Source organism: Corvus brachyrhynchos, unplaced genomic scaffold, assembly GCF_000691975.1.
Source record: "Corvus brachyrhynchos isolate BGI_N302 unplaced genomic scaffold, ASM69197v1 scaffold511, whole genome shotgun sequence".
Taxonomy (NCBI): domain Eukaryota; kingdom Metazoa; phylum Chordata; class Aves; order Passeriformes; family Corvidae; genus Corvus; species Corvus brachyrhynchos.
This window is the reverse complement of record NW_008236214.1, coordinates 183,937-194,116: the sequence shown is the minus strand read 5'-3', so window position 1 is coordinate 194,116 and position 10,180 is coordinate 183,937.

The following is a 10,180-nucleotide window of genomic DNA, read 5'->3' as shown; positions in this document are numbered from 1 at the left end:
ACCCCAGGCTACGGCAAGGCACAGCCAGACTTTGGGAAAACAGGCTGGCGCGAGGAGTCCTACAAACCATTCTGACATGGGAAGTGCCGAGCAGCCGGGCGTGCACGGGATGCGTTCTGCGAACAACAGAGCGCATCCCTATAAATAGCAATCCCTGATTTGAATAATTACTGTTGTGCAGATCTCTCTTGGTGATTAATTTGGTAAAAGGAATTTGGAAGAGTTTACCCACGGGAATGCGAGAGGAGGTCTGTGGGCTGGGCTGCTCCAGGGGATGGGAGGAAGAGTTCGGGGCTTAGGATCCCTCCTTGGATTGACGGGAGCAGGGTGGCATCCCTGCCCATGGCCGGGCAGTGAAACAAGACGACATTCAGGGTGCCTCCCAAACCCAAACCGTTCTGTGATATGATTCCATTAATGCCCAGACCCTGTGCCCTGGGTCAGTGGGTGACCACCCCTCCCTCCAGCCCCCAGGAATCTCACCATGCTCACTGTTGGAACCCCTCCATCTGCAGGAAGGATTTCCGGCAGGCTGGGTCATTCCAGCACTAATGAAGCTCCAGCCACCTGCAGTGGGGTGCCACCCCCAATGGAGAAACACAGGAAGATTTTGACCATAATAAAGCCAATTACTCCACAGGAGCAGTGGTGGTGCTCAGCATCCAACACCCCTGAAGCCCCAAGGCAGGAGTGCCACCCTGCCGAGTCTGGGTTAGGATTGCAGGTATTACAGGAATCATGGAATCATGGAGTGGGTTGGGCTGAAATGGACCTTAAAGCTCATCTCTTTCCACTCTCCTGCCATGGCAGGGACACCTTCCACTGTCCCAGGCTGCTCCAAGCCCCAATGTCCAGCCTGGCCTTGGGCACTGCCAGGGATCCAGGGGCAGCCCCAGCTGCTCTGGGCACCCTGTGCCAGGGCCTGCCCACCCTCCCAGGGAAGAGTTTGCTCCCAACATCAAACCTCTTTTGGTGTAAAGCCATTCCCTTTGCCCTGTCTCTCTCTGCCCCTGTAAAAAGTCACTCTCCACTTGGACTGCTAATCCAAATAAATCCAAAATACGAGGTGGTGCCTGGCTGTGTGGCACTCAGGGCTGGCACAGGGGGCCCAGAGAGCTGCAGGATCGCTGCTGCAGAGCTATCAGTGAACAGTTTGTGTTCTCCAGGGGAGCGCTGGGCAGAAGATATCTGCCGTTCTGGCCAGGTTAGAAACGTGCCTGGAACTGCCCGAGGCTGCTGCCTCTGCCAGGGAAGGAGCCGGTGCCAGGGAACATGGGTGGACACTGGAGCTCAGCCATTGTACAAAGGAACAGATGGAAAGGTCCAGCCTTCAATTTGCAGAGGTTCCCAGGCGACCTCAGCTGTGGGGCAGAGGAGAATCATGACTTGGGAAGTGCAGGCTCAGGGAACTCCAGGACCATTTCCACTTGAGACAACCTCCTCACCCAGCCACTTGCAATCTGCCATGGCCAAGTCCCCTGAAAACCCCCAGGGACCCTCCCTTTCTGCTTCAGACCCTTCTTTCCTGGTTCAGTGAACACCCCCATCCTGCCAAGTTTGCTTCAGGGATGTAAAACACCCTGGAACTCCCCACCCCAGCCAGCCTTTGGGTCTTTCTGGGGTTCCGCTGCCAGCCCTGCACCTGGGCTCAACTCCTCTCCTCTGATGGGCTCCCAGCAATGGCAGATTTCGGCAGCATCCATGTTCAATTCCCTGTTCCCAGAGCAGACACACTCCGGCACCGTCAGCAGAACAAATATTTACCCAGCTGAGAAAAACTGTGTTTGTTTCAAAAGAAAACCAAAAGGAGGCAAATGTGTCTCAGCATCCCATGGTTCATTTCTTGTTTGTGTGCTGCATGGAAAGAAGTCTTCAGGTCCCCAGGTTGCTGCTCAATTTCATCTGCAAAATCTGCAAACCAGTGTTCACAGAGGGATCAGAAAAACCCAGGTGCAGACCCAAACCCCCCCATTTGTTTAGACTTAGGCTCACAACTTTCAGGATATTTGATGCTGACATCAATTTTCTAAATTGCAGAAGTTTTCTTTCCATCAGAAATCTCCTGATCAGTTCACAGAGAGCCTGGCTCATATCTCCGACTCGAGGCCCTGACAGCTCCCAAAGGATTGGGTGGTGCCTGTTCCCTGAGCGTGCCAGGAGCCAGTGCTCCCAAAGCCCCAGCACGTGTTCGCAGCCCCAGAGCTGCTCTGCACTTGTCTGTTTGGGCAGAATCCACTGCCACACACAGCCAGGACAGTACTCCGATGCCAGGTTGCTCCCTGTCCCCACAACTGATCCTGTGTCCCCCTCACTGCCACCAACAGCCCTGTTGCTGCTGGGGACAGCAGTGGCAGTGACCTCACCAGCCTCCTGGCACTGCTGGTGGAGCTCTGGCTCCAGATCAATGAAAAGTGATGAGATAGCACAAGGAAAAACAGTTTTAAACTAAAATAGGGAATATTTAGATGGGATATGGGGAAGGAATTGTTCCCTGGGAGGGTGGGCAGGCCCTGACACAGGGTGCCCAGAGCAGCTGGGGCTGCCCCTGGATCCCTGGCAGTGTCCAAGGCCAGGCTGGACACTGGGGCTTGGAGCAGCCTGGGACAGTGGGAGGTGTCCCTGCTTACAGCAGGGGTGGCACTGGTTTGGGATTTAAGGTCCCTTCCAACCCAAACCATTCCATGACTCAGGGAGGAATTTCTCACTGAGGAAGCAAACAAGTTGTTTCCTGACATCTCATGTTGGCCCTGGCACCTGCTGCACCCATGTGTCAACAGAGGTCAACTTACTTAAAGCTAAAATAATTCCCTTTAACCAGTGTTTCTCAAAACCCACAGGGAATTCTTCTCTCTCTGAAATGGGCTTTGGTCAGTGCTCCTGGGACTGATTTTCTATTCACTCGTGGAAGAACCATAGCTGGTGATGCTCATAGGAAGGCATATGGAAAACAGTCATGAATTCTGCTTCTGGGTGGTCTTGGAAAACTGTGGAGTCCCTTCAGACTCTGACATTTTGGTTCAATGCATATTTGCCCATCAGAAAGTGATCAGTGTTGTCCACATGTCCCTACACCCCATTCTGGGAACTTTGAGCTGCTACGAACAATTGTTGTGTCCATAAAACATCCACGCTGGATGACGTTCTCCTGTGGGTCCCAGAGTCCTGCGTGAAAAGGAGAAGATTTAAGGGAAAACAGATCAAAATTGACACTGCTGGCTGGTGCTGGGAGGTCAATACAGCAGGGCTCAGGCAGCACAGGAGGATTGTAGAGACATTGATGACTTGGACTTCGATGTTCCCTGGGCTTTGGTGATCCTGGTGGGTCCCTTCCAGCTCAGGAGATTCTGTGATTCTAAGATCTGTCCTTGCTTAGAAGAGCCCCTCCAAGGAGGATGGAGAGGGACAGCTCAGAAACACCATGGATTATCACCCTGCAAACATGCACAGGCGCAGAGCTGGGGTCCAAGCCAGGTGTGAGAACAGGACAGCGTCTTAGTCCTCCAGACTTTGCACCCAAAACCTTCCCCTCTCCACACAGGCATGGAGAAATAGGCATAGTAATTGCTGGGAAATCTACTGCTGTTCTCATGAGCCTCTCACAGCAGTTAATTAATTATTCTCATTATTCAAAATAAGGGTTTTATTTCTAATCAGAATAAGTCTGGTTTCATTTTCCCTTCATTCCAATTCATCCTTCTCAAGGGCATTAAACAATCCTCAGCATCAGATGCTTTCTCCTGGTATTTCCATGATGAAGATGCCTCTACAGCTCTTTAAAAGTTAATGTTTTGTGCCCTGTAGAGAACAAGTGTTTTCTCCAGTGCTGGAATTATGTCAGTTCTGCCTTCCTCCTCGCCACACTTCTTTGCTGTCTTTTCAAAGACTGACCCCAAACCAGGGCCCAAGAGGAACTTTGGGCAAAGAATGAAGTGCCAGGACACAGGGAGTGGCTTCCCAGTGCCAGAGGGCAGGGATGGATGGGATATTGGACAGGAATTGTTCCCTGGGAGGGTGGGCAGGCCCTGGCACAGGGTGCCCAGAGCAGCTGGGGCTGCCCCTGGATCCCTGGCAGTGTCCAAGGCCAGGCTGGACATTGGGGCTTGGAGCAGCCTGGGACAGTGGGAAGGTGTCCCTGCCATGGCAGGGGTGGGATGGGGCGCGTTTCAAGTCCCTTCCAAGTCACACCTTGTGTGATTCCAAGCCAAAACATCCCCTGGTCACCCCCCAGTCCTTGAGAGGCTGCATGGAAGCAATCCCTGCCTAACAGCCACAAACTGCTGACCTCTGGAAGGGGTTGGGCTCAGAGATGAGACTCCCGCACGCCAAGGATGCCCCTCAGAACACAGGTGACGGGAGCTGGGGCAGTGGCACTGCCAGCTGCCATTACAGCCTGTTCCTTGCACTTCCTGTACCTAAAAAGGGACAAAACTTTAGTGTGATGGATCTTGAACACTCGTGACACAACCTAACCCATAACAATGGCTCAGGCACAGAACTGTGGGGCAATCCAGGCTGGGCAGGACCCAGGGATGTCTCGGGTCCAATTGCCTGCACAATCAGTGTCAGCCAAGGGCTTGAGTCTCAACAATCTCCAAGGATGGAGCACACGAGCTCTCCAGGAAACCTGCTCTAGTTCCTGCTCTGGGGCTGTAAATCAGGCGGCCCTGTGCCAGTCCACCCCTCCAAGGGACACGTGGAGGCACTCAAGGCGGTACCAGGGCATACTCCTCCTCACCTCAGCAGGGAGAGCCTGCTTTCCTCTTCCCCCAGCTCAATTTGCCTCCCTTCATCCCCACCCCATTTCACAATGTAAGTCTCGACTGAAGAAACAGAAAATTCCCACTTTGTTCCCATTGCATCTGGTAATTGACGTTGTCCAGAGAGACCTGGGATCCCAGGCAGGTGTTTCAGGTTCCTCCATCACTCTGCTGCAGAGGGAACTCTCCAGATGTTGCTCACAATCCAAAGATGTCCGTGATTCAAAACAGGGCCTTGCTGAATGAGGAGAGCGGGGGGCAGAAGGGTGTTTAACACCAAAAATGCTGAAACAGTTCTCGTGAGAAAGCCCCCCCCCTTCCTGTCCCAGCCCAGGGGGAAGGCCACACTGCTTAGGTCAAGGTAGCACCCACAGCTCACCTGAAGTCGCCTGATGGCCTCCCATCCCCTCAGCAGACACTCAAGGAGCCTGTCTTGATTTCCAGCAGCTCTGGGACCAAAGTCTCATCTCTCACAACAAAGGACTGCTGTGATCACCCACCTTTGCCCTTCATAACACCAAAAAGTACCTGCAAGGAGTTTTGCTTGCATTTTTGTTGAAAAGGGACTGCGAAACAGCCCTCAGCTGTTGTAGCTGCTGAGCAAAGTGGTACCCGAGTATTGGTCCCTCCTGATTTCCCCACCCTCATCTCACCCCCACAGTACTGGGACAGTGGCCGAGGTGTCCCACAGGGACTGGGCAGTGCTGGGGGAAGGAGCAGAACCTCCCCTGGAGGCCAGCACAACCCCAGCCCTGCTGGTCACCCCATCCACAGCCAGAAGTGGGCACGGAGTGAAGCATTTGGGAACAAGCTGAGGGACACTGGCCCTGTGCTGCCCACCAGGACCCCTCACTGGCTGCAGGGACACACCAAGACCCTCAATTTGGGGCCAAGCATCACCCAAGTGCCCCCACCAAGACACTCCTTCCCTCAGACCCCTGAGCTGCCCTGGCCCCCTCACTGGGGCTGGGCCCCTGCGCTGGTGCAGCCCTTACTCCCCTCCCAGGGGGTGGCTGCACTCACCTCGATTAAATTAGTGTCTCTGCATCAGCTGAAAACCTCATTAGCAATGATTTTATACTTGTGTTTACACAGCCGATACCAATCACAGAACATCAGACCCAGCACCTGGCCAATCCCTGCAGGACCTCTCCAGGAATATATGGAAAATGAGACGTATATTGGAGTGACGTTTTGCAGTCGGCCGAAGTCCACCAGCAGCTGCTTTACTTATTATTTATTAATTTGTTTGTGTGGCATAATGAGCTCTATATCACAATGTTGTGAATATAAAAAATACTCAGGTTGCATTCAGCCTTGGGGCAACTTTTTCAGGCTTTGGGTAACTTTATCACCCCATGTGGAACCATCAGAAAATGAAAATCCATGTCTCCACAGAAGCTGAATGCCCAAACGAGCACTGATTGCCATTAATTACATTCCTGCCCTTTTACACTATTGATCAAGTCTCATATTCACTTTGCCATTATTTTATTTGAATCTAAAGGCAAATGAAGCTGTTTCAGATTTCTCTGATAATCCCATTTCTCCATTTAATTTAAGCACATACACTTATGGTTTTCCTGACTTAAGTCAGAACCGTTTTTTTTCTTGCCCTAGTTTGGCTGAGCCAGAGATACCTGAGGAAGGTTTGCTTGCCATCTGCACCAGGCAAACAGTGAAAGAGAGGTGAGGCCGAGGGTTTGGGGCAGAGAGGCTGTGGGCAGAGCGGGTCCCACACGGGCAGCGTGCAGGGAGAGGCCCAGGGGCTCGGGGAGTGCCCTCCCTCGCTGTGGGGAGCAGCAGGGCCCAGCTCCCCAGCAGGGCAGCAGCACACGCAGCACAGACCGGGATGGAGAGCAGGGCACAGACTTCTCCAGCCCAGGTGTCCCCCCCACGATGAAGGATGGGGGTGGGATCCTGACTGGTTGGGGGCTGATGTGTCTCAATGCAACACATCACATCATTCCTCACTTGCAGGAGCTGTGGAATCACAGAATCACAGAGGGTTTGGACTGGGGGGCACCTTAAAGTCCATTTCATTGTACCTCCCTGCCATGGGCAGGAACACCTTCCACGGGGTGAGGGGTTGTGCTCACACCTGAGCATGTCCCGAAGGGCACCGGGGATGGCACCAGTTCACTTCCCCTGGTGTTTCCTACTACTGCACTAATTAACTGCACTGATTGTACAAGCCCTGTAGACCCTCAGGCTGTCCCTGAAGGAACCTCAGTGAGCCCTCACCGCCCCATCACTCATCACCCTGCACCAGTCACTCCTGCACAATCCATTTCCTGATCGTGGATCCCAAAGGGGTTCCCAGGGCTGTGCCTGGACCAGCCTGGGCTGGCAGGGATGTGTCCATCAGGTGTGAGCTCTACCCCTGTGCTTGCCCCAGACTGGAAGTGCTTTAGGACCAAGAACTGCTTTAATGTTTTGGAAACCCCAGTGAAGAGGAAATTGGGAGCTCTGAGCTAGAGATCAACAGACATTCCTGATACGAACCTCTTAGGTGATTTTTTTCCCCCTTTCTGATTTTATTGGACCACTAGAATTGGACTCCCAGAAACCTGCAGAGACCCTCAGCAGGCTGTGCAGTGAGGGCAGGGAAACTGCAGTCTGCAGCCTCCTGACTGCCACAACCCTTCAGGGAGCTGTTAGGGACCTTCGGGTCCAGCAGAAATCTCTAATCCATGAGATCAAACCAGCCACCCGAAACTTCCCCCTGAAGGCTGAGTTACCGTCTCATTTCAGGCAAGGAGGTGGTGCTGTTTATTATCTGCCTGTCTGAGAAGTGGGATTTTTATTAAATCAACATTTCACAGAACCATAGAATCATCCTGTTCAGCCCCCTGCCATGGGCACAGACACCTTCCACTAGACCAGGTTGCTCCAAGCTCCATCCAACCTGGCCTGGAACACTTCCAGGGATCCAGGGGCATCCTGACCCATGAGCTCTCAGTCGGCTCCCCATCCATCCCAGGTGAGCTCCATGCATCCAGCAGCTCACTGACATTGAGGGTGACCCCTCCTCTCCCGTCCATCCTTCCCAAGGAGCCTCTATCCCGCCGTTTGCCAAGGCTGTGATGGGAGAAGTGGGAGAACTCCAGTCCTGGAGCTCCGCTGCTCTGACGCACTGCGCCCAGCGCTCCGCAGGGGAAGGACAGCTGACAAAGTGCCCTTGTCCGTGAACAGCAACAAAACCGAGTGCAAACGGGGTACTTGAACCTGGCCCACTCGAGGCTCTGTCTGTGACGAAAGCTGAGCTTGTCCCTGTCGGTGCAGCAAAGCAATCACACGCTGAAGAGCGTTCACCTCTCAAACACACACCAAGAGCCTGGCTCGGCAAAAACCCGAGGCTCCATCTCCGCTCCAGGTGCAGGCTCAGCTCCTCCTCCGTGTACAGAAACATTCAGTGAGGGCAGAGGAGTGTTTCGCAGTGACTTCCATGTATCTCCCAAAGATTTTTGAGATTTCATTTACTTCTTGCATGTGCTATGTGGGGAAAAACACCAGTTGAAATTACAGAATCATGGAATTGTGGAACGGTTGGGGTCGAGAGGGACATTAAAGCTCATCTCGTTCTAACTCTGTGTCACAGGCAGGGAACCTTCCTCCTTCCCTTCCTTCCTACCAGGCAAAGGTCCTTGTAATCCAAACACACTCGCAAAAGCCATGAACTGAGCTAAAAAAAGAATGGGTGTCTCCAGATTTGGGAAAAAAATATGAAGGAGCTGTGGTTTCCCACCCTGTGTGAGTTATTAAGCTGACATTTTAACCACCTTGAAATATAAATCTCCCTACTTGGCTGGCTAATGCCCCATTAGGCACGGGCCCCTGGCCAGGAATGGCTCAGCTGGTGATTCATTGACTTGGGGACATTTCCCTGGGCAGTTTGCTCCTGACCTGGCCACCACATCCACCCAAGGAGCAGAGCAGCGAGTTTAAAACTGCCTCTGCCATCGTATAAAACCATTCTGGGAAACCCCAAGGAGCAGACAGACCCAGAGAACCATGGAATCACACAACAGTTTGGGCTGGAAGGGACCTTAAAGCTCATCTCCTTCCACCCCCTGGCACGGGCAGGGACACCTTCCACTATCCCAGGTTGCCCCAAGCCCCACATATTGCCAAATCCAGGTGGCAGCCCAGTTGTTCTCAGAGCTGCTCACAGCAACACACTCTCCTGACACATTTTCCTTCTCACAGCTCCATCTCCTATCAAAAATCACGTGGCTGCTCTGTGCAAACACTTTTTTTTGCTAAGAAAGCCAACACAAACACAAACGTTCTGAGGACATTGAAAAAACCCAGCGACACGAGCAGCTTTTGTACCCAGCTCCGTTATCTCCGCTGGTAGACAAACAGCCTCTAATGAACAGACTTTCATTTCCCCTGTGCCCGTCACAGGGTGCCACTTTTGATCAAATCAGGGGAAAATAAAGAAAAGAAGAAATGTGTTGCAAAAGTGAAAAACTTTTGGGGGGTTTTGATCTGAAATCATGAATCTGTCTCTTCCCCTGTTCTTTTGAAGCATTACTGGTATGGCTGGAGCAGAGTTTGCTGGTTGGGTTGCTGTGTTGATCTCAGCTCCTGAGTCATTCGGGTCTGAACACACCTGGTCCCAGAGAGTGCCCATGGCTCCTGCCCTCCATCAGGAACTTTGGGTTGGATCAACCCCAGCCAGAATGATCCCACAGCTCCTGCCCTGATGCAGGGCACAACATTTATTGGAGTCCAGATCCTGGGAGAGCCATTCCCCAACATCTCCGGGGTCACCACCCCCTCCAAATGAGACAGCTCTGAGGTCCAGGTGCACAGCAGCGGTTTCCCCACTTTCAGACCAGGGCAGGTCTGAAAGAGCTTTGCAGCCCAGCCAGGCTGTGGGACTGGCAAGTGCTGGCTGCCCTCACAGCCTGGGCACAAGGACATTCTGGCAGAAATGGCTGATCTGCTTCATCTCATGAGTGACACCGGGAACATGCCGGAGCCTTTGTGGGGTCTCACAGGTGACACAGGGTCAGACCATCCCACTCCTGGCATTGCTGTGAGAGCTGGACTGTGGAGCCTCCAGAAAGGGCTCCCTAATCACCACAACCAAAACACTCTGGTTGCAGCCTGGATGAGGCAGAGTTGTGCTGGCCAGACCCCAGGAAACCCCTGAGCTCAACAGAGACCAAAAAGTGCCCAGGCCCCCATTCCTCAGAGTGGTGGGTAAGAGAGGAACACAGCTGACAGCAGGGAATGCAGAGAGGAGAATCAAGCATTTGTCACAGAATCCCAGAATCCCTGAGGCTGGAAAAGCCCTCCCAGCCCAGCCAGGCCCAGCTGTGCCCCATGCCCACCTTGTCCCCAGCCCAGAGCACTGAGTGCCACCTCCAGCCCTTCCTGGGACACCTCCAGGGATGGGCACTCCAAACCTC